General features: G+C 53.8%; 1 long non-coding RNA gene across 1 annotated transcript in view; it reads left to right on the top strand.

Annotated features, from left to right (window-relative positions):
• Positions 1 to 10,951: 10,951 nt before the first annotated feature.
• LOC123805236 overlaps positions 10,952 to 24,138 on the top strand; it is a 51,672-nt gene continuing 38,485 nt past the window's right edge. Inside the window, exons 1-2 of the long non-coding RNA XR_006783280.1 lie at positions 10,952 to 11,167; positions 20,748 to 20,973. This is a non-coding gene — a long non-coding RNA (uncharacterized LOC123805236). The remainder of the gene's footprint in view (positions 11,168 to 20,747; positions 20,974 to 24,138) is intronic.

Raw genomic sequence — 24,138 nt, 5'->3', positions numbered from 1 at the left:
CAGCTGCGGGGCCCTTTGATCTTCAGCGATCAGTTTAACCAGTTCTGGGGCCCTTTCGTCCGCCCTTCACACACCCAGTGTCCGGTCAGGCCGCAGTGCCTGGGAACTCTCCACCTGAAGGCTGCTAAACAGAAGTCGAGTTTTCCAAGGGGTAAAGGGGCTGAGGTTTGTCCAAGTAAAACGGGAAATCTATGCACAAGCAGCGTCGACCCCCCAGCCGCTCACCCCGACGTAAAGGCGGACTGCACCACTTTAATCCTCCTGGTGCCACCACAGCCACTGCCCTGAAAATAAATGAATACACTTGATTTGAATGTCTTACTTTTTTACTCAAAGCTCCAAGCCTTTCATGTATAAACCATTATAGCCTTTTCTGTCTTCTTTTAGACCATTTTCATCTAAAAATACCCCTTCCGCGAAGCCTTCTTTAAACCTGCCTAGAAACCAGTCACTCCTTCCTGTGCGAGGCCTCCTCAGAAAACCGTGCGACATAAGGACACGGCGTTTCCTTCCTCGGTGGGTTTGTCATTTAACTCTCTCTGCAGAGCGCTGCTGGAATCTTTTTCGATGGCAAATGGGTAATTTCTCGTAAAGTCAAGTAACTTGACGTTGGAAAATCTGAACAGACGCCGCCGCAGCGAGCAGGTTTGCAGCAATCTGCTTGGGGAGCCTGTGCACAAGGGAGAAATCTCTGAGGGTCGCAGCTGACGCCCGCTGGAAGGGTGGGCGCGAGCCCCTGCGCGCCCCTGCGCCCTCCCCGCTCCCCGGTGACGTCACCGCAGCGGCGTCAGCAGGGTTGCGTCACCGAAACCAGCAGATGCTGCGCACTGGGGCTCCCTCCCGGCCCCCCCCCCCCCCGGCCCCACTCCCGGAGTCACGCACACCTCGAAAAACATCCCTGCTTACAAGCCCACCCCACGTGCGCTTCTGGTTTGTGATCACGCCTCCTCGGTCAGCCTCGTCACCAGACTGGCAGCCGGAGCCCCAGGTTTTGTAAAGAGCAGGTCTTCGTTGGCGTCGTGGCGCCCTGCACGGCGGCGGCGGCCCACTTTGCGGGGTGGTCGCCACGACCTCCTGACGAGTTCAGCTCGACCACAGATTCGATGTGATTGATGAAATGACTCTTAATTTTAGAATCAGTATTTTACACCTTTCTTCTGGGAGAAGAGTGTGTAAAAAGTCAAATGATGGTGTACACCAAAGGTACACGTTACTGATCAGAATAAAGGAATGGTTTGGATCAATTAGGAACTGTAATATAGCGCTCCTGTTATCCTCCACTTGTTTTCATTCCTCCTTAACGCCACAGAGCTTAGTCCGGAGACGAATAGAGGTCACTCATGTGCCTGTCTCATGGCCGCTGTAAGTGACAAATTGCCACAGACTTAGTGACTCAAAATAGGCATTCTGTCAGAGTTCCGGAGGCCAGAGTCCTAAATCATCGTCGCTGGGCCAGGATCAAAGGGCCAGCCGGGGCCTCACCCCCCCAGAGGCTCCGCCGGGGAGCCCCCTCTCCTCCAGCCCCGGGGGGGGGCTGCTGCCCCGTGTCAGCCGGTCTCTGCCCCCGTCTCCCCTCCGCTTCCCTTCTGCGCGGGGCAGGTGTCCCGGCCTCGGGGCCTTTGCCGGTCCCCCTCGAATCAGCTCAAGACACCCCGTCTGAAGACACTGCATCACGCGGGTTACCTTCGAAGGTCACCGCCACAGGATGGAGGGAGTAGAGTTCAGTGTCAGCCCACTTCTACCACCCCATCGCCTTGAGAAAAATTAAATCCTTGCGAAAGTCGGTCCCAAGGAAGCCGAGGTGTTTCGGCCGTTTCTCGGAGGTGCGCGCCCAGGTCCCCGGTGCTGCCGCGCGTTGGCGGAGCACGCCGGGCGGCTGACGGAAAACCGGGAGAGGGCCGTCTTGCTGACACCCATGGGCGATGCTGGTTATGCTTCAATGTCAGCTCTCGCATTTCTCCTTTTCGTGTTTCTGTGTAAAAAATGTCTTGTCTTTTCCTTCCATAAGTGCCGTGCATAATACCCTGTCCACTTTTAAGTCAGGTTATTTATTCATGAAGAAACATATTTCAACACTCACCTTGTGGTAGGTGCGTGTTTAGTCCTTACCTGAAGATTGCATGACAGGTGTTACCAACTGCGTATTTTTTTAAGTTGCAATATGCATAGATCAAATGGACTCGCCTACATCCCTTACAATCACGGCTTGAAGCAGCACACGCCCACCGGGAATGTTTTCTGCTGAATGCCAGGCACGTCCTCATGCTTTATTCTCTTCTTGGGAGAGTAAGGATGCGCACACCTCAGAGACGCACACACCGCCCCCCGCGCAGTGGGTCCGACGGGCCCGCGCGGACTCACGACTCACGTCCCCTGCCCCGGCCCGGGCTGCGTGCTCGGTCACGGACACAGCAGCGTGTCCCTGGAGAAAGTCCTCACGCGATACACGGTGCGGGGAGTGGGCGCCCGAAGTCAGATGCGGTTTTCTGTTGAGCCCAGGACACCCGTGAGAGCGGACACGTCTTCGACCTTGCTGCGTGTGTTCACGCCACGTGACCAGGCGTGGGCAGCCTCCCGGTACACGGTGACAGCTCGTAGAAAAACGGAAGCACGTAAAGACCTGTGATATGTGGTTGGGGACGCCTGTGCCTACGTGTGTGGGGTTTTTTAAGACAACAGTTTCCCTTGAGGGAGTGAGAGGAGGCTGTAATGAGAAGGGTCGCCAGCTTTTCAGGGGCTCAGGAAGGGGGTGAGGAGGAAGCAGAGGACGGCCTGGCGGGTGTGTGTTTGGGGGTGCGGCTGGCCTGACTGCTGGGGGGGCGGGGTGGGCAGCTACAGAGAGAGAGAGAGAGAGAGAGAGAGAGAGAGCGAGCAGGGGTGGCACCAGGCAGCCGCACGGCCGCACCAGAGACAAGCCCGGGCGCTGGAGAGCCTGAGGGTCGGCACACACAGGACTCCGTGCGCTGCGGCGGGGGTGGGGGCCCCCGGGACGGTCTTCGGGGAGGAGGGCGACGCGTGGAACTAGTCGGTAATCCGCACACAGAAAGAGTCTAAAGAGGCCCGATCCAATGAAATTGGGGACTGAGAAAAACATTTCCTCCGAAACACAGTGTAATGGAAAATTGTGACAGTCTCCGTGTAAATAGCATGACGAGGAAAAGGCCGCGGAACATCGATCTGATGCCTCAGTCAGCGGGAGAAAGCCTGCGACCTGCATTATCTCTGCTCTACTTCCCCCCGCGGAGGGCCGTGCCGCTGCGCGCCCCTCCCGGGCGCAGGCTCGCGCTTCCGCGGGGAGCGCTTGCGTGCGAGCGGCCGCCTTGGACAGCACGACTCACGGCGCCTCAAGGAGATCTCAGCACTTTTAGGAGTCCCTCTAAATACCCCTTCATAGGCTGTGGGTTAGAATATCACGAATAAAAAAGTGACTAAAATTAAACGCAGACCAGCGGAGGGTAACCGCCGCCGCCATCATCTGCTGGAGACGCAGGGCCGCCGGAGAAACTGCCCCCCCCACCCCCCGCGCGCACACAAGTGTGTAAATTGCAATCTGACCCCATTGTGGAAATCTCAATCGTCATGCGAAACGTCGAAAGGGCCCATTTAAAATAATTATGTTGACTCTCAGTTGCGCATTCCAATGACAGGCTCGGGTCACGGGCTGGGGATGCGAGCGGTGCGCGGGCCGTGCAACCGAGATGGGAGCCGAGGTCAGAGGGCGAGCCTGGTGGTAGTTTTTTTAGGTGCACCTAGGAAAAATCTACCTCTGTAAATTAAGAGGACTAATCACAAAAGCAAGCAAACAAAGAGAAACTGTGTATTCATTCCTACATAGTTACCAAGAGCAGAGATAAAATTAGCCTTTATTACAATGAAAACTTGGAATTCTTTTAGGGTAAGAAAAAGAAAGTCATTCCCCATTGAAATGAAGCAAATGCCTTATTTGGTCAAAGCAGCGTGCATAATTTAATTAGAGGTCCTACGATTCTGGAAAACGGCATGAAAGGGCAGCTCAGATGTATTAATTTACCAGCCCAGAGTTGCAGAGACATCCCAGCAAAGAGATGAGCGTCTTGACACACACTCCGTGACGCCAGCAGGCCTGCTCACGGGGACAGGGGTCCTAGCGCATTCCTCCTCCCCTCGGACAGCAGAGCAGATCGGAGCGGGAAGGGGGGGGCTGTCAAAGCTGGGGGGCAGGGGCTGAAAACCTCACCCCCGCATCCCAGTGGGACTTGGTCTGCCACGATCTGGACCTGCTGCCGGCACGGAGGACATGCCTTCTGGCGCTGAGGGCAGAGGCAGAAAAGCCCTTGTAATTGAAATTCGTTGGGCGGATGAGAAGCTGGCCCTCACTCCTGCTTTCATGAATACAATAAGCAAATCAGAAACGTGATATCTTGCTATTTCTAAAACGCTGCCTGTTTGGGGGAAGCCTTCCATTCGGCGTTGGAAGGGAGACTCCGAGGTGCGTTCCCCCTCTCCCTCGGGAGCGGACGCGACTCCAGTTCAGGGAGAGCACCCACGGAGGGCGCATGATGTGGACGGACTAGGAACGTTGATAACAAGCTCCCCCAGAGAACTGCAGCGGGATCGTGGAGTTGCCTCGCCCCAGAGAACACCGAACGGCCAACAGACACGGCCCCGAGAGCCGCCTGCCGCGCGCGGTCTCGGCGGCCCGAGGACGCGCGCTAACGTGGCCGGGCGTTCGCGGGGCCCGTCCTGGTGTGCGCGCAGCCGCCCCTCTCCTGGCCGACGCTTCTGCTGCGTATCCCGCAGCCTGAAACTGTCAGGCCTCCCTCGCAAACCTTCCTTTGTAAATTATTAATCCACTTTAATTTAAAATTTCATGTTACTGAGGGAGACTGCGTGGGAGGAGGCCATCTTCCGTGGGGTAAGATCTAATTCGAGACAGCGCTAATGCGAAGCCTTCGGGTATTAACTTTCTTTAAGGAAAGCATGAAATAATTTCTTTCATCCAAGACAAAATGTGGACGGCAGATGCTTTTCAAAGGGTTTAATTAATTATCTCAGCTTTAGACCACCCAAGCGCTGGAAGTGGCGTTGGGAGGGGACGCGGAGCTGCAGCTCAGAAGCGCTGTGAGCTCTGCTGGGCCCGACAATTTTCCTAATGGGAGGCCTCCGCGGCCAGCGCGCCGGGCCTGGAGGGGCCACGTGCTCTGGGGGGCAGAGGCCCGGGCTGCGCGGGGCGCTCGGTAATCCCTGCGCCTTCCCTGTTTTCTCTTCTCGGGTCAACACGACCCTTTCTGAGAGTGAATTGCCTTGAAGGGGCTTTGCCTCCGTGAAATAAAGTCTCCAGTCGTCTTCATGGCCTGGAGAACAGTTTGGAAGCTAAGTGAGGAAACACAGAAGCCTCTGTCAGAAGACGGCCCAGGAAGAGCAAAAGAATGTTCAGCAGAAGTTTCCGTGCACATGTATGACTCTCCAGACAGGGTGAGAAGTGCTCTGACCTCGACATGGCGTGATGCCACAGCCACCCGGATGCTCGGTGTGTGCCGAGGGGGCTGGAGCAGCTTCCGTTCATCACAGGTGTGGCATCGGGAGAAATACCACTGCGAGAACCAGAACGCAGTAGAGAGTCACGTGGTAAGATTATTTCGTGATCCTCCAGTGGGATTCTTTCACTAAAACGTTTCTCTCCAGGTGGTCATTGCCTGGAATTTTCACCACCGGACAACCAGATGGACACACGTATCCGCATCAGTGCTGTCGGGCAGACCACCACCGCTGGGAAGTGCTCTCTACCGAGATCGGCCCAGCAGAGTGCTGAGCAGACACTTCAGAAAAACCGTAGGTTATTTTCAAACTCTCTTTGGCATGGGAACAAAGCAAAAATACGTTATATATCTGAGCCAAGAAAATAAAATAAAAACGCGGAGCCGAGCGAAAGCCGGCTGGAGTTCACGCTGCAGATGGAAGAGGAAGGCCCAGGCTCGGAGAGGCACGGGCGGCGGCAGAGTCGGGGGGACGGGCCGTGGGGTCGCCCAGCGGAGCGTCTGCAGAGTCTGTTTTGCTCTGCGTGGCCTCTCAGCGCATCAGATAAGCATCCTCGTGACCCTGGAGTTGGGCAAGTGCCTGCGACACCTCATGCTGTCAGGTGACAGCAAGGTATGATGACGGGGCCTGGAGGCTGAGGGTAAGAGTCTGTGGTAGACGAAAAGCAGGAACAGGTCCTGGGGCGGTGGTGGGGGTGGGGGGGTGGGGTGAGACTGACTCATTGCAGATGACCAGGGAAGCCGACCGGGTGGTTGCCCTCACGTTCTGTCCTAATCTACTGCTTCTGAGCGGCCTCCATGTCGGCGGCGCCGCCAGGGAGAGGGTTCGAGAGACGGACAGAGTCGGAGACCCTGCCTACCCCCCCCTCCCCCCGCAGAGCCAGTCTCTGCCTTTGAACAAAGTGCGGGCGATGCAGGTGTTTCCCACCCACGTTAGTGCTGGAAGAGCGTTGCTGTTTGGTATGTAGACATAAACACTCAAAGGATGTACTGGTCAGTGAAATTAGGACTCTAATAAAATTATCTAGCCCAGATCGATAGAACTGTGTTATTTTAATTTGGGGCTGACTAATAGTGGTACTTCGTTTTGGTAAATTTAATTCTCAATATTCGAGTCTCTGTCCACATAGGTTCACGCTGTCTACACAGATGATCCCCCATGATTGGAAGAAAACAGAACACATGTTTTTGCCTTTCATCAACTAAGGCATTGGAAATTGGGAGATTTAAGACAATAGTAGCTCAATTATTTTTTTCCCCTTTTTCACATAGAAAATGAAAACCAAAATAGTGAGTTTTTTACTTTCTTCTCCATAAATCATATGCATACTTGGAAAATCCTTTATGCTGAAATGTTTAACTTTTACTTACTTGTAGGAAATGTGGTCTGCATACTCAAGACAGGAAAATAAACCAAGAAAAACCTAAAGCACTTTGGTTACTTAAATGTAAAAACCTAACTTCATAAAAAGGTTTGTCTCTTACAGAGTTCAAAAAAAAAAAAAAACAAAAAACAAAACCCAAAGAGAGAGACCTCTTTAGCATGTTTGGCTCAGCTTCCAGAGGTCTGACCGCACGCCCTGATCTGTGCCCATTACAGCCTCAGCGCAGGCGAGACACTTCCTGCGCAGATAGCACCCGTGTTCATCTGATTCCAATTTTCCCACCCAAGTCTCAGACCACCCATGGCACACAAGCCAAATTACTACCAAGAGCTAAGTTTATAATGTGAAAAGCAGACATTTCCATGTGTCCTTCCTTTCAGAATTCAAGATCAAGGCCAAGTCAGGAGTCTTAACATCATTCAATGAATCGCGTGCCTCGCGCGATTACGTGCCCAAGTCACAGAACTCAGCGTTGCCACTGCCTCTGCAGTCCTGCGCGTTGGGAGCCGGCGACACAGTGCTGCCCCTGAGTTGTGCTGTGCCTTTGTCAAACCCTATGATTTCCCATATGCCACTGTCCCTATACGTGGCAAAGGGGGCAATGAGTCTTTTTCCACCTTCCTCATCGTGTTCTCATAAATACCCAGAGATACGCGTGGGCGCTGGGGAGCGTTGAGATGCGTCAAATCCTGTAGAAACACAAGGGATTGTTACTGGCAAGTCTGTTTTCTTAAAGACATTTTAGTGTTTATATGATGCGGTACGTGTCCCGGGCTTATTTAATAACTCGCCGTTCGGGGAGTCCGATGCTGCGCGCAGAAAGGTTCTTCTTGAAGAGGCGCTTCTGCAGGAGGTTGGAAGCAGCCACACCCTCCTCGTGTTTATTTGCCGCCCCTCTCAGCGGCATCGCTTTCTCCCAGGCTGGGTTTCCCCGTGTTGTTTTACAGACGTGGCGTGGCCTACGTGTACAGTGATTATAGGGTCCACGTCATGCGTGGTCCCGTCCCAGACCCTCACGCCACCCCGCCCTCACTCATGCTCCCCCGGAGCGGCTGTCCGCCCCGCCCCACAGGCCCCGTTCCCGGGCAGCGCCCCGCGCAGCTGCGCCACCTCTGTCTCTCTCACAGCGCCTTTCCGCTGCACCCCGTCCACGTGGAGCTACGTTTAGAGACTCAGGCACCGTGGTGTTCCAGTTGCCTGCGGTACTCGGCACAGCGGCCCGAGACATGGGCGTGTGGCCCGGGAGCAGCAGGCCGAGTACCGACTGGGGGGCGGGGGCGGGCCATAGGCTGGATCCCCTGGATGTGCGAAGTGCCCTCAGTGTTGTTCGTGCAGGAACCGAATCGCCAGAGGACACTTCTCAGGACACACTTCTCGGGACACAGTCCCGTCGCGACCCTGACGGCAGGCGGCCGGGAGGCTGACGCAAACAGAGTGGAAGGGAACCGGAGGACTCCAGGCATGCCACCGCCGTGGTGTGTTTATGCTTTAAGTGCTCGCTGCTCTGTGGAGCGCACGCGTGGTGGGCGTGAGCAGCGTGCAGAGCCAGAGTGCCCGAGAGCTGAGTGCAGTGGTGCACGGGAGAGGCTGGTGGTTTGGACGCGCACGGCAGCGGAGGGCCTGGCCAGAGGCGAACGCTTTCAAGGTCCATTTTGCAGATAAGCTCCCCGCCGCATTCGCTTGTGGGTGGGGTAGGAGGGTGTGGCGGCCTCAGCCTCGGTCTCTGCTGGCACGTCTGTGCCCATGGTGACCTTTCCGGACGCCCCTGCCGCCCCCCTTCTGGGTCTCCGCCGTGCTCCAGCTCTTGGCCGAGTCTCCGTTTGCATCCGTCACTGAGCCGAGGTGAGCCACGGCTCTCCAATTTCCAGGTCTTCATCATCTGCGCTGAAGCCGGGTATTTCTTCTGGGGCTGCCTGCGTCTTCTCGGTGTTGAGAAGCAGCCCTGCCCCAGCCCTTCCCGCCTTCGCTTTCGTCAGAATCATTTCAGACCGCCGCTGCCTTCCACCAGGGAGACACGGTCATGTGCACATCTGAGGTTGCTGGGGGAGCTGAGCACCAAGCAGTGAGAGAAAGGAAAGAATAAAAAAAAGGCAAGGACTACACATGTGCTTCTGATTCCCCCAGGACTTGCCTGACCTGCCCCGGCTCGCCCTCCCTGCAGTGACGCCCACAGTGGTCAGACCGCTGGAGGGTGGAAGGAAGGAAGGCTCCTCTGCTTTGCACAAGGTTGGCCGCAGGGGGAAGGGGCGGGGGCGCCCAGGCAGCTCCCTGAGGGCCGCCTGTGCTCCCAGGCCTGACACGGAGCGGTTGGTGCCATCTGGGGAAGAGCCCGAGCTTGTGTGTCCGCCGATGGGTGGTTTCCAGCCTCAGCCGGTGAGAGGACCTGTTAGCCCCAAACGAGCATGCCGGGGGACCCCCAAAATACGGGTCTTTGGCTGTCCCTCTAACTAACGCCTGTTTACTGTCCAATGTGGGTCACTCCGTGGTGTGATCTGGGTCTGAACCAAACACGCTTACACAACTAGAGTGATATTCTCATTTAGGCTGAACTATTCCAATGTGTTACACCAGAAAAAAAAACCCCAAACACAAATCCTAACTCCACACCACGGTGAGAACCCATATGGAGTGTAAAGAGGGAGAGAGTTGGTTTGAACAATTGCCACCAGCTCCCAGAGAGCTGGGGCTACGAACCGCGTTGGCCCTCTGCATCGGGGCTCACGGGAGAGCAGACCCAGCAGCCGTGGGGCGGCCGGGCCGGGTGATGGAGGGTGCTCCCTCACCTGGCACGCACAGCAGGAAGGCAGCTGCGGGAGACTCGCATTACCGTTTGGGAAGCGCCCGCGCTGGTGAAAGACGGGGGCGTGAGATCAGTGCCGCCCGGATTCACGTTAGGCTCTGCTGTAACAGCACAGGGTCCACGCCTGTGGGTGCCTCCAGGAAATGGAAGCAATCGAACCGAGTGCAGGGGTGGTTGTGATGGTCACAGCCAGCTCCCGGTAGGCGTGCAGGAGAGGGCCAACGACCTCGCAGTTCGACACCCCCTCCGTCGGTTTTGGGTCGCGGAGTTAACTTTAGTAACTGTGGAGACGTGCTGGTGAGCACAGTTTCACTCGACAGAGCCTGAGGGCTCCCTTTTGACCCGGGGAGGGCGGGGCTGATGACCACCGAGGTGATTTACGCCTCTAACCCTTCCACGTGGCCAGAGACGGTTCGGACTCAAGTGAATAAAATAATCTGGAAATCACTGAAACAATACCTCCTGGCTGCCAGTTCTACGGACATTCTGCATTTCCCAACGAGATAAACTAAGAATGACTTTGGGAAACCTGTATTTCCTCTCGATCTCTTCTTAGCTGAAGCCCTTGCTTTGATTTATTTGATATCGCTGCCTTTTAATATTCTCCCACTATTTTCCCCCTGCCTTTCCCAAAATGTAATTGCTACTGGAAAAAGTTAATGCCGTTTCTAGTGTCACTAGTGAACCATTTCGTCTGCTGGGTTACAACTGAAATAAAGCTTCCTCAAACATCAACATCGGAGCTGAACGTGCATCCTTCAGGAAAGAATTTCCTTTGTGCCTGAAAACGTGACCGAGTCCCTCCGAGGAATGGGAGGGGAGTTTCCTTCGTGTCGCCTACAAAGTTAACCAGGGAAGGGGAAAAAAAACAAAACCCAAACCCACAACTGTGTCTTTTTTTCTGAGAGGCAAACGGGGGGAAATCACAGTCCAAATGCAGGGCCGAGGGGATAGGAAGGGGGGGAAAAGCCTCGAAAAGGCTCAGCCCCAGCCTCCTCCCCCACCGCCGCCACCGTCTCGGTGCGGGGTGGCTGCCCGCCCCTCCCGAGCCGAGTCTGAGCCTGCGAAAGCCTCCAGTCATTCTTCCACACAGAAAGGACAAACGAGCCCGAGGGGCGGGCCTCCGTGCTTTCAGTTTCAACTCCTCTCCAATGGGGGGCGAGGGCTGCGGGCCCGAGCTGGGCGGCGGGCCAATGGGCGCGCGGCGTGGGCCCCACGTGACGCGCCGCCCCTGCCTTTCACACGGGCGGCGAGCTGGTCCGATTCAGAACTGCGGATAGTACGGCCCTCGCGGGAGCGGGCGCCGGAGCGCCGGGGCCGCGTCCCCGGGCCCGGGCCGGGCCGCGCGCTCTCCCCCCTTCCTCCCGCCCCGAGCGGGGCTCTGCACCTGCGGCGGCCGCCGTCTGGCTCCAGCCCCCGCGCTGCCCCCGGGGGCGAGGGGCCCGCGCCGAGACCATCTGGAAACGGTGAGTGCGCCTCCCCCTCCGTCCAGCGCACTGGCTCCGGCAGTTTGAGGCCCTCCGCACCCGACACGGGTGGGGGGGGGGTGGCGGGTTCGAGGCGCCCCTTTTCTGCGCGGGGCTGGGAGGGCGTTCCGGCGGCGGGGACACCTCCGGGGCACAATTGTTGCTTCCTGCGGGCGGAGACGGAGAATGGGAAGGAAAGTCGGGCCCCGCGCGCGTAGCCGCGGGAGCCTCCGTCCCGGCACGGCGCCCGGCGGCGTGCGGCTTTGTTCGCCAGGAGAGGCGAGGGCGCACACGCACGCCCGCCCTCCGCGCCCCTGCGCCCCTGCGCTCCCGCCGTCCGGGCCGCTCTGCCCTGGCCCCTGGGAGGATAAAAGGCAAACTTCGCGGACGCCACTGGCCAGAGCCCCCTCGAGGGCTCCCCCGCCATCTGACAGTTCTTGTAATTAGCGACGAAAGACGGCCGCGGCACTTGGGGCAAAGAGCTCTTAAATGCAGAACAATGGCTTCAAGCCAGGGCCTCCTTTTAATTTATTTTTTTTAACCACCACTTGGCCCTTCGTAGTAAGCGATGGACGCAGAACTGGTTTCGGCGTCTTTGCCCACAAAATGTACACTCAGGCCCTGGCCGAAGTGCAGGGCAGGTCCCCGAGGGCCAGCGTGGGGACCGGAGGGAGAAGGCAGCTTCCGTCTCGGGACCCAGCCTTCCATGTAGAAAGGCTTTTTTTTTTTTTTTTTTGAAATTCCTAATAGGGTGGAGTGAGGATGTGGGGGTGGGGAGGAAGCATGCGGAAGCTCCTGCACAGAAGAATGCTGGAAGGAGAGAATAATTCGGGATCTCTGCGTACAAGCAGGCGAAAGGTTAGCCTCCAAGTTACAGTCTCGGTAAGATTTTTCGGTGGAGTTTCAAACAAGCAACCTCCAAAGCAGGTTTTTTTTTTTTTTTTTAATTTATAAAATATTTGGAAACCAATGGGGTGGGGGCAGGCGCGGCACTGCTTCCCTCTTACGCCCAGCTAGCGTGATCTAGCCGTGTTTGTGCCTTTACTCCCGGAATCGGCCGCAGCCTGTGAAAGTTATCGGCTAAGTCTGGTGAGGAATTAAAAGGCGGATCAGATGGACGTGATTTTGACTGATGAAGGTTTTGGACAACAAAGTTCCGAGAGAAAGAGAGTTGGCGAGGAGCTGTTGCCCTCCTCGTTTTTAAAAGGAGAATATTAACTCCATCAATTATTGAAAGGAATTATTTGCAGGCTCCAGACATAACTAATTATGGCTTCGTGAGCTCCGCCAGAGCAGAGCCTGTGTACTCTAATTATAAAAGTCCAAGACGTTAGGGTTCTTTTTTTTTTTTCTCTTAAAGAGGACCCGGACACACATTTGCACATAATCTTTGTGAAATACACCATTTTTTTTTTCTTTGTCTGCTCTCACGTTATCCCCACCCCACCCCTGGCCACCCCCCTCCCCCCGCATGCGGGGGGACACCTGAAGGCAGGACGTAATGACCCGCAGAGCTCCAGCCAGCCTGGCCTCCGGCCAGGTCCCCCGCCCCCGCCCCCCGCCCCGCAGCCAGCAGCCTGCACGCAGTGCCCGCCCAGCCCTCGCCCCTGCTCCCTGCTCGGTGCAGAGGGGCTGGGAGCCCGACTTCGGCTGCGGAAAGATTAAAGACAATATCCCCTTTCTCTTACCCCAGACAGCCTGGCCACTTAACCCTTTCATGGCCCTGAAAAGCGAGACTCCTTCCCCGCTCCAGGGCGGCTCTCAGGGGACCCTGTGCCTCCCTGGGCAGGGCAGCTCAGCTCGGCGGCACGGACCCACCACCCCAGGCACCGCAGGCTCTGCGGTGTGTGTGCCTGCGAGCCGGAGCCTCGGAGCCTCGGAGCCTCGGAGCCTCGTCGTCTTGTGCGGGGAGGCGCGTTCTTGGTGAACTTGAGCTGCCTGAAAATCTGGAACAAGTCAAAGATCTGTGGCAAGATTTTTGCAAACCTTGCAGAAGGTTGTGCTATTTCTGATGGTGCTGTTCTTGAAGCAACCCCCCCTTCACACACACACACACACACACACACAGGAGACACACTCAGCCAGGCAACCCTATCACGGTATCGCAGAGAAACCAGGTTTGCTGGTGATGTCACCAGAACGCTTCTCCTTTGTGGGCGCCGCTTGCAACCCCCTTCTCGCCAGGGTCTGTTGGGTGCGCGCCCAAAGGAACCTCACGGGGCTGTGGGGCCACCCGACCCCCGCAGGAAGGGACTGTTTTGTTTGTGGCGCCCTCTTTCCTGAAGATGCGTTCGCGGGGCAGTGTGGGCATGTTTTTCAAGATGTGCCTCGTCGGCAGAGTTTGCTGGTTCTAGGAACCCTCATTAACATGCAGGTGGAAGATGGGAGGGGGGCTGAATTTCAATGGCACGCATGGGGTGCGGGAATGGTGAGCACTTTTGAAATCACTTGGATAAAAAATGCTCCAGGACGGACGACGGGTGTGAGGACTTGGTGATTCTCACTTACCATTTAAATTTTTGCAGCCGTGAAAGCTTTTTGACTATTAACTGCTGCTGAAGGAGAGGTTATATACAAACGATTTAAAAGTAATGCTGGCTGCATGGACTCTGTCTCCATGGTGGCTGGGCTACAATGGTACCTGCTGGGATAGCGTTTGGATTTATTTTCAGGTCTGTTCTGTGGGTCTTGGAACGAGACAGTTCTCTACAAAACAAGTGTTCACATTTTAAGAAATGTAGATTTAAGGACATTATTTTATTTTACTTAAATAGAAAAAGTTTAGTAATTTTACCAAAACATATTGCTATGTCTGAGGTGTAAATATAAAACAACTATGCATACGTAATGTCTCTTAACTACCAAGTTTCAATGTATAAATAAATTAATCTTCACGCAGAAAGGATCACTGGGTAACTTACCAGTTCTCACACACCAAGTATCTGATACATTGTTTTCCCCCTATTGCGATTTGTGCCAATACTTCTTTCTTGCATATTTACAAAGGGATTAATTTTGAAAGGATTACGGGGCACGCAGATAGCAACAGCACAATTTTTACTGCACGTTGTAATGAGATTAATTTTGCGATTGTTTTCAAACAAGCGAAGAATGTTTTGTTCTCTCTTTTTTTTTTTTTTTTTTTGCTGCTGTGTTCCTATTGTTGAGAAGAGTCTAGAGCTTCAAGAACGGACACATTTTGTCCTTGGGGGGGAAACAGGCCACACAAGTTAGGCGACATTCTCGGGGGGTGAGATGGCCGTGTGGACGGACAAGTAAGTTGGAGAAACCCTGGGGCCTGGCGCCATGTGCTCACAAACAGCCCTCTCCTCCTCGAGTGGCGCTCTGGCCCGGGGGCGGGTTACGCAATTGTTTCATCAGAGATCAAAAACGAGGGAAGAGCTGGGCTTCAGTTTCACCTACTTTCCGAAAACACGCCGCGCGCTGCCCACTGGGCACACTGGTTACTCAAAGGGCATCTTTCAAGGAAAACAAGCTCTCGGACCTGACCGAAACGGTCCAGCGACGTAACGCCGCTCGGAACAAATGGTTTCTCAGAGCCCCACGAGGAAGAACAATTTGCTACAGTCCAGGCCCTTCTGCCCACACAATAGTAACGATTTATTGGAAATGGCAGAACAAACAAAGTAAATACACACAAAAACAGCCAGTGATGTGTTCCGTCAGGGGCCTATCAAGATTCTTGTGTTTCATATGTTAGAATACTCTTCGTCCAATTATTTATTTATCCGAAGACTTTAGTTAAAACTACACTCTTGCTCAGCCTGCGTTAATAGTCACATACCCTTGTACTTGGGTGTAGTGTGTGCAGTAGGTACGCATGTGTACTTGAATATAGCCGCATGGACAAAGTAATCGTTGGTATTGTATTATGACCGGAGTTTTTTTAAATGCTCTGGAGTTAGGATATGAGCACATTTCAGCACAATGACATTTGGGAGCCGCCGTCGACTAGCTGCGTGTCTGCCCGAGGTGGGCCCTGTTCAGATGCTGGCTAGATTCACGTAGGCACGATGTAATCACTACAAGTGCCTCGAATCAGAAAAAAAAATTGAATCCTATCAAAAGACACGACTCTTAATTTGGCACCGAGTGTAAAATGTTCGTTTCATTAAAATCTCTTTCTTACCAGGATGAAGCTGATTTCTAAAAGTAAACTCACACGCCCATTTTCTCTTTGTGGAAAGAGAGATTAGGGTTTCTCAACACTTAGCCTGTGGGCACAGGGCCTGAAATTACTTTGAGTGCGGTAGGTTCTTCCACGCTGAGCGGGGGTGGGGGCCCCCCCGGCCCCGATGAGAAAAGGCCGTGAGCTGGTTTGGTCGCTTCCTGCTTCCAGTGGTCGTCTCCCGAGTCACGCGCGTCCGTGGAAACTGTCAGGTTATTCTCACGGTTCCCGGAGGCCCGGGGCCCTGGGGGTGCCAGGAAGCACACGGGTTTGAGCAGCAGTGGGACCTTCAGCCGGGTTCCCGTGGGCTCCTGCATCCCAGAGCGGGGGTGGGCTGCGCATTGCATATTTGGAGGTTAAAAAAGAAACATTTAGACTATTTCCCCTTCAGCGGATTTGGGGCCCATCTTTTTCGATTCCAGCCTGCAGTTCGGCTGAAACAACTTCTCTGCACAGCTCCAAGTGGCCACGTGCGCCTTTCTTATTTAGATGAGACGCTTCCTTTCAATAACATCTTTCTTCTTGACCTGCTTAAAAATTCCAGCGAATGAAATCAGCCCAGGATTTTCAATGCTAATTGGCCGTGTGCAGGGGGGCGGGGCGGGGGGGGCGAGCTCAGTGGCCGCATTGTGAAGCTGGCGGCTCCGGTGGTGACCCTGTGTGCTTCCCCTGCTGGCCAACCTAAGCTCATGGACTGCAGTTCATTTGTGTTAATATTAATAGAGCTGCAAGAGTGATCCCCCCATGCAAACTATTTGAGTTGGCTGTTTCTCCCATGTATAATCACAAGTAATCAAAAAAAAAAGAAAAAGAAAGAAAAAAGTCACACACTTCTACCACCTCTCAACTAGATAGTAAGCAAATCATTGGCTAAAAGTGCATGAACATATTGGCATCGTGATTGAATCGGGACAAAAGCCTGATGATGCCACATTTAGTTTCCTTGTCACTTGAATAAATCATTTTTGGAATATACACACACACACACTTTTACATACACCATGAAAACAGCCACTACCTAAAATTCTTGGTCCATTGCTTGTATAGTCGTTATATAAACAAAAATGTTTCTGACTGGGGGTTTTATTTGGACTCGGATTAGTGAAAAATGTCAAGGGTTTGAGGTGATAAACACGGCAGCTTAGCAAGTGGTCCCTGCAGTGCAACGGGCCTGCGCCTTTTTAGCTGTTTTCTCTTTCCCACAAGTTCTTGACTCAGATAATCTCCCCCTTGTTTGTTATTGCAGAAACTGGAAAGATGTTCTCTTTTTAAACATTTCACTTCAGAAGCGTAAAACCGAGAGATGAAAACAAGTTACTTACCCTTCTGATACTGATATTATTTTCACTGATCAAGACAGAAACCCGCACGGAAGCTGCCTGTTTTAAAAATGTGTAACAGATAAGAAGAAACTTTGAGTTGTGTGTCAGCGTCGTGGATCCGGGTGGGTCTCCCAGCGGCCCTGCCTCGGGGTGGGATTCTTTGCTACCCGCCCCCCCCCCTTCCCGGCTCAGGAAAACCTGCTGGTCGGCACACACGGGGCGGCTCACCAAAGGCCACGCTGGTGCAAATGCTTGAGAAAGGCATCCCGTGGCCAGGGTCGACGAGGGTGTCTCTGCACCCCAACTGCACAAAATTAACATGTGATGGCTCGGTCACCACCTCATGATGATACGAAGTCAGTTCTTTAAGAGCCTTGTAAAATTCAACTTTCTGACTCGGTCATATATATGTACATATGTGCGTGTACACACACACACACGTGCCAATTATGTTACCAAAATAGAAGAGGTCTCCTCGTGCCATTAAGAAGGTGTGGCGAACACACCTCATATTTGATTATTTCCCCCCTGATTTATGAGTGACACAAATCCACTAGAAAAGTGGATCCGAGGCCCTGATTTGGTCTTGTTCTACTGCCTCAAATGCACAAAACAGATTTCTCAAAGAAATCAAAGTATAAACAGAAAACCTAAGCATAATACCGAGTCTCAGGTATTCATTCAGGTACACATATTTTTAGCTTGGTTTTACTCTTGTAGCAACAGATATTAATTAGCAAAGAATCTAGCCCTGGGCGTAGGAGGTGACGGGTCATGGGGTCTCAGGGAAAATGACAGAAGTTGTATTGGCCTTGCGATTGCAGCTGAGATGTTCGCAAACACACGGGCACAAACGGGAGAGAACTCTGAGCTTCTCCAGTTTTCCCTGCCTTGCATCTTGGTTCTCTAGGACCACAGACCATCCCAGATACTGAGGGGGTTGTGATGTTTTGGTCCGTCTGGGGTCCCACTGGCGAGTTGCTGTGTCTCCCTGTTTATCCTGGTCCCTTGGGTGGCCAGCGCTGTGGGGTGGGCTCCGCAGCTGTGTGCGGTGCCCGCCCCTCCCGCACCCCCCTCCTGCCCCATGGGGCTGGCGTGATCAGTGGGAGACGGGGCCCCTGACACCTGCAGGCCCCCAGCCCCTTCCCCAGGACACCCTGTGTCTGTCCCCCAGCCCCTTCCGAAGGGATCTGCCCCTCGAGGCATCCCACCCCGGGCGCTGAGGGCGCTGGGTTCTCAGCCGTGGCCGCTTGCGTGGGGCGTCACCTCGCCTTAAGTGTGCAGCTTTCACAGTCGGGGCTGCATTTTCCCCAAGTTCTGTATTTTTAGACCGAGAAGGAGGTGGCGCTGACGGAGCAGACATGCAGCCTGGGGGTGAGGGGCGGGCGGTGTCCTGCAGCCTGGGGACGGGGCAGTGAGCTCACACGGGGCCAGGCTGGGCCGGGCCGGGCTGGACAGCTCCCCCTGGCGCCTGCGGACGGGGGCCACCTCGGGTGGGGCCTGGGGGAGGCCGACTCGGCCGACTTCCTGCAGGGGAATGGCTGTGTAAAGGGCCTGACCTCTCTGTCTGGAGCTGCTGGCCCAGAGGGGAAGACAACCACAAGTACCCGAACAGACGGCGTCCGTGAGAGTACGAGAGGGTGGACGGTATCGGAGGGAGGACGTGTCAGAACACTGATCACGGACGTCGTGTGCACACGCGTGGGTTGTCTGGAAGCCTGCTGGAGTAACTTCAGTGCGGGGGCGGGGCGGGGGGGAAGCGAGGTGGGAACAGAGGTCCCCTTCAAGGCCTTAAGTGCTGAAGTGAGCTGCTTGGGAACATTCGTGGACGAGACAGAGCTCCCTGGTGGGGACAGTCGCCTGGTGGCCCTGCCACCACTGGTCCCCTGTCGGGGTGTTACTCAGGGTGTGTTGGGAAGAAATGAGAGCCTCGGCCCCTTTCCCAAGTGCCTCTTGCCCTGGAAGGACTGGAAGGTTCCATCTGGCCGCGGGCACTGGGGGGAGGCGGAGGGCAGCAAGGGGTTAATGTTTCAAACCTCTGTGAGGAGGGGCGGGCTGGGGGGAAGAAGATAAAAACCAAGGCAAAGGCTAAGCTGCTGGTGATTTGGTTGCATTTGTGGATGATCCACCTCTTGAAAAGGAGAAGTCAGGGCTGGGAGGTGCTGCGGCAGGGGGTCATCGGGACCCTTCTCCGAGTCTCCAGGCCGGGCAGTCGATGCTTCTTAAGGCCCCCCTTTGACCTCTGCTCCCCGCTGACACCCCCCCCCCCACCATTCCAGGGGCAGCACTTCTGCAAATGCTGTGGCTTCACCGGACTCTGGGAAGGGACAGAGGCCGCTGGGCTGCACACCAGCCGGCAGAGAGGGTGCCCGCATTTGCAGAAAGTTAGGATCCGGAAACTTCCATCCACGTCCTTTTATAATAATTAATGAACGGTGGAGGCAGTTCGGGTTAGAACTGGGGCTGTCCGAGAGCAAATTACATTGAAACAGCCGCGCAAGGCGGCTGCTGTGAGCAACCTTCGCGGGAGTGTTTACGGTGGTGATTTCTGTCTAAACAAATTCTCTTTGACGTGAATTTACAAAAGCGTATTCGGTGATTTTTTTCCGAGTTTTCACAGACACACTCTTAGTAAGATACACATGAGTTTCTCATGTTCTAGCTTTCAAAATTAATTTTACTTTAAAAATTGCATTAACTAAGAGAAGAAAACACAAAGTGCTCTAGTGTTTTACCCTGAAATGTAGTAAAACTTTGATTTTATCTTTCTGCTGAATGCTTTCTTCAGCAGTTCTCTAAATTACATAAATTGGCTTGTTTTAAACACACATATTTTTGAACTCTGAAGAAAGTGAAATCTCTAACTTGGGAGGGAAATAAGGGCTTTAAAATTTCAACAAAGGGCTCATATGTAAATGTGTCCTTTCAGCTACAATAAAAAGTAGGAAATATTATTTTCAACTTACAAATATTTCAAACCACACCAAAAAAGAGGTGTATTTGTCCTGCTCCCGTTTAACCTCCTTGGTGGCAGAAATCAAGAAAACAGACCCCCTCCGTCCCTCTTACTAAAATCCTTTGGAATCCTTTTGAATGTTACCTGTGTTCACATGAACGGAGGATCGGTGATATGGTTCAATCATTACACTGTAACATTCTCTCCATGGCTCCCCTTGTATCGGTTTCATAAGTGAGCTCGTGCTACAGGTAGCTGCGTGCCTGCACGTTAATTTTCGTATCTTGTACTCTCCTGGTATCTTGGGAGGATGCGTCTTCTAAAATGTTCCAAGAAGCCAGAGACGCCCCCTTTGGCTGGACGCGCTGAGAAGGTGCCAGGGGTATCCCAGGTGAAGGATTAGCGAGCGCCGACAGTGGGGCCCGCCTTTGCCTCGTCTCGTGGGCTCAGATTGCTTTCGAAAAGGAGCAGATGCGTGTCTGAAACGGCGGCCTGAGACCCGGAGCCGTGCGTGGATGCGGTCTCGCGGTGGGTGTGCGTCAGCCGCGCGGCCGTGCGTGGTGGCCACAGGGACCCGAGGGCAGCAGAGCAGCAGCCGGCGTGGGCACCTCGCTGCCCTGTGTTACCGTAAACACCGTCTGTGGAGAGAAAACTCTCACTGTCCCCCCACGCCCCTCGCCCATCTTTCGGGTAGCGATACATGAAGAGGTGCCCGCCGGCCGTCGAAAACCGAGTCGAGGTCTTGGTGCCTCTGTAAAGGGGAAAGGTGCCACCAGGGTCCCTAGATCAGGTGCCTGAGACTGCTCACCGCCGGAGCTGTTCCCAGCCCACGTTCGTGGGCTAGAGGTTATTTCAGGAGTGGACGCTAGGTCACCCCCAGGAAGCGCCTGCTCCAGGCGACATCCCGGCGGACGTGGTCGGAAGGTGCAGACAGACAGACAGGTGTGCAGGGCCCTCCTCTCCAGGTTCACGCCCGAGTAGCCTGCGCCCTCCATCAGCGCGGCATCTGATCTCTTGTGTTAGGTGCAAGTAAAGCTGATTCCGTGGCCGTGACCGCACCGTGTCCTGAAAGACTGTTTGGATGCAACCTCTAGATCTGATTTCTCCTCTCAGGGCCGTGCACAGCATCGTCCGTGCAGAGACATCGCACTTTCATCCCACAACGAGTCGAGGGGCGTGGAAAGCCGGTCTTGCACAGACACAAGACACGTGAACTTGGCCGCCGCACGTTCCCGGGCTTCCCCCTGGCCGCCGCCGCTGCCCTCACTGCCACGGGCCGTGCCGCTCCCCAGATGACCTGAGGTTGACGCATCCGTGTCCCACGATGGTCCCACCGCAGGTAAGCACCGTGCTGGGTAAGGAGCGAGAAGACGGGGGGCTCAGTCCCTGGGGGACACTGTTGGACCTCGGGGTCCCTGCCAGCAGTTTAGGGTTCAGGGCTGCTGGGCCTCCCGGGTCTTGGGACACACCTCCCCGGGGTGCACTGCAATTGAGAGGAGTCGTGGGTCCACGCTCCCTGAGATCTCAGAGCAGCCCCGTGTACACACACGGCGGTCCGTCCCGGGGACCCGTGGTCACGCTGATGCCGATTCCAGACGAGTCCTTTCCAGGATTGCGTTTTCACCTTGCAAATAAATTCCTCTGTCTGTGAACCTCGATTCCACGGGCGCCCGCCAGAGCGTGTTTCCCAGGTGAGTCTGACTTCCTGCCGGGGTGTCTTCAGAGGGTGGCGCAGGCTGCAGGAGGACGTGGCTCACCGGGCAGTGCGGTGCGCGTCCCCGACGAGCCAGGCGAGGTCAGGGGACGGCGCGCGGTCGCGTCTCTGCAGAGGCCCCCTCTGACTCGGGTGTTCTGGGCAAACGCTGTGACAGCCTGGGGCCACCGGGCGCCCAGCACAAAGGGGATTCACCGCGGGACAGACCTGACCGGCCACTGCTTCGGCCGTGTGACTGGCTCGGGGGTTTCCCAAGTGCTGATTGGGACGTGAATGCCACCAGTCACAAAACAGACGTCCCAGGGATGTGACCAGGGCGATTCGATTCTCTTGCGAGGGAACACCGCACTATTTTCGTGATAGGGAAGTTGACCCCGGAGAGACTGCTGAGGAATCTTGCCCGAGTTTCTACCCTGAATCTTAGCAATGCAAATTTACTCAGGTGTCTGCTTTATGAGCCACCTAGATACACCATAAATTCTCTCGCTAATTCAGGCTGCGCCTTAGGTTTAAGCTAGTTCGTAATGGCCGTGTATGTGTACTGAACACCCACAGAGAGTGCGTATATGCACTGAACATACTGTTTCAAATGTCAGAAGCAGAGATAATGCTAAAAATCCAAAAATCAAGAGTACAGCCTGGTAATAGGCATCCAGGAAGGAATAATAAATAGAAAATGAATTTCTAAAGACGCACTTTCTATATGAAGTTATAATGACGTTGAGATTTTTTCCTACTAAAGTCTGCACAAAAGATTTAATTTCTTTTAAGAAATTGTAATCAAAAGCTATTCAGATCATGTCAATAAAGCAGACAATTAGAAACTAATTTCCTAAACTTATTTGTCCACCAAAATTATCTCTGCCTCTAGAATACTGTATAAACAAAGAATGGATGCAAATTAAACTGCTTTCGTCGGTATCCCCAGCTCACAGAAACCCAGCTTTCAAAATAGCTGTAACATGAAGTAGAAGAAATGTCTGTAATTTTCTCCATCCTTCTTTTAAAAATATATCATTTTGTTCAAATAGTCATACAAGCCTACCCACAAGATGGGGGAAAGGAAGGAGAAGAATAACAAGATGGCACAGCAGATCCTATGGAATCTAGAAAGCAGTCTCTTAACTGAAAATGTGAAATCGTTTCATGACAATCACGTGGACTTTCAGAAATAGTTTCAGGTTTGGGCGTTGTCTGTCCTTGTGGGAAGCTGCGATACATTGTACACAGGCCCCAGTCACTACAGGGATATTATTCACCGTGACATCTGGCCTTGGTGGAAAGAACTTTCATTCCTAAGTGCTGTCGAGGTTAAATTGAATTTATGCATCTGAATTTTCATGACGATTTTTCTTTTCAATGGGATGATAAACTCGGGGTGAACAGACCAAGCAAACAGCAAAGCCTCAATAAAATGCACAAAATAAAACTCACCAACGTTTTTTATGATCAAAATGAAAGTCCTTTTAATTTAGGACATTTATTTATTAAGCATCACACCTCCGAGCTCCAGGGTTCGATCACCCAGTCAGTGAAATCGTAGTGTTTTCAAGCAGAACAGGGCCTTCCCGCTCACCAGCAGATAGAGAAACTGAGGCAGCCCGCAAGGAGAGCCCAGCGGTCCGAATCCCCGGGGTCAGTTATCCAGAATGACACGGCGGGATTCTTTCCAACGCTCTTTACAAATGATGGGATAAAGGGGGAAGGACAGAGATCAAAGCGCAGTGGAGCCTTTGGTTAATCACATTAGTTCTGATAAAAGTCCAGCTCCAGATAAAACAGAGAGCCCACTTGTTTTAATAAGGGACATCAAACCTCCTGCGGGAGCTCTTAACCCCTCTGGTATGCAGCTTCCTCCCGGGTCCGCCTCCTGCCGCCAGGGGCGTTTTTACTGAGTGCGTCCTACCACCAAAGCCCAGGCGGTGCACCAGCATCTGATCCGCAGACATCCAAGTCCGATGGCCCACGTCCCCTCTTCTCCCTGTTTTTGGGGACGAGGGAACCTAGGAAGGAGCAGGGTGGCTAAGTAGCAGATTCAGGGGAGCCCTGACACCTGTGGGGCGGGGCCAGTATTTGGACCCGAAGGCCAGCCTCACCCTCGGTGCACGGAATGGCGGTTCTTCTGTTATCGAGCTGAGTTACGGGGTGAAATGGGCGGGGAAAACGGACATGCAGTGAAGCGTTTTAAGAACGTCAGACAGCGTTAATTTCAGAAAAGATGCTGCGTTCGTGTGAAGATGAAGACACAAGCAGGCAGAAACCCATTTGTTTCCTTATTTATTTAAACTTTCTGTGCGCTGAACTCTCGAGAAAGTCACCATAGTCAGGTCTGGCCACGTGGATAACGCACCTTCGTTTCCGCTCCAGTTGTGTTTCTTCTTCGAAATCAGCTTGTCCCCAGTCACCGTTGCTTGTGACTCATCACTTTCCTCTTTTTAGCTCCTTTCCACAATCAGCGCATTGTATTCTGCTCTTCCATCTAAGCTGGAGTCAGGCCTGCAGAAGTATATCTGCAGTGGTTGCCAGTTTCTAAAGTAATCTCACTGCATTTTCATAAATGCAGTGCACGGGGCTGAGAGAGAATTTGACGAGTAGCAGAGAAGTCCAGGCTGTAATGGCCTCCATGCTAATGAATGCAGCGCCCAATTAGCCTCGAGCAAGGGACAAAGTTGCATCTAAGAGGTTCTCTAACTTACAATGTAACTCTTCCCTAATCCCTCTGAGTGTATATTGAAGGCCACCCCTGAGGAGGACATTGGACATTAACCTAGTCTGTGTTCTCAGGGTTTA

The sequence above is a fragment of the Phyllostomus hastatus genome, unplaced genomic scaffold (genome assembly GCF_019186645.2).
Source record: "Phyllostomus hastatus isolate PE091 unplaced genomic scaffold, TTU_PhHast_1.1 phas_contig_148, whole genome shotgun sequence".
NCBI lineage: Eukaryota > Metazoa > Chordata > Mammalia > Chiroptera > Phyllostomidae > Phyllostomus > Phyllostomus hastatus.
This window is presented reverse-complemented; position numbering and strand designations above follow the sequence as displayed.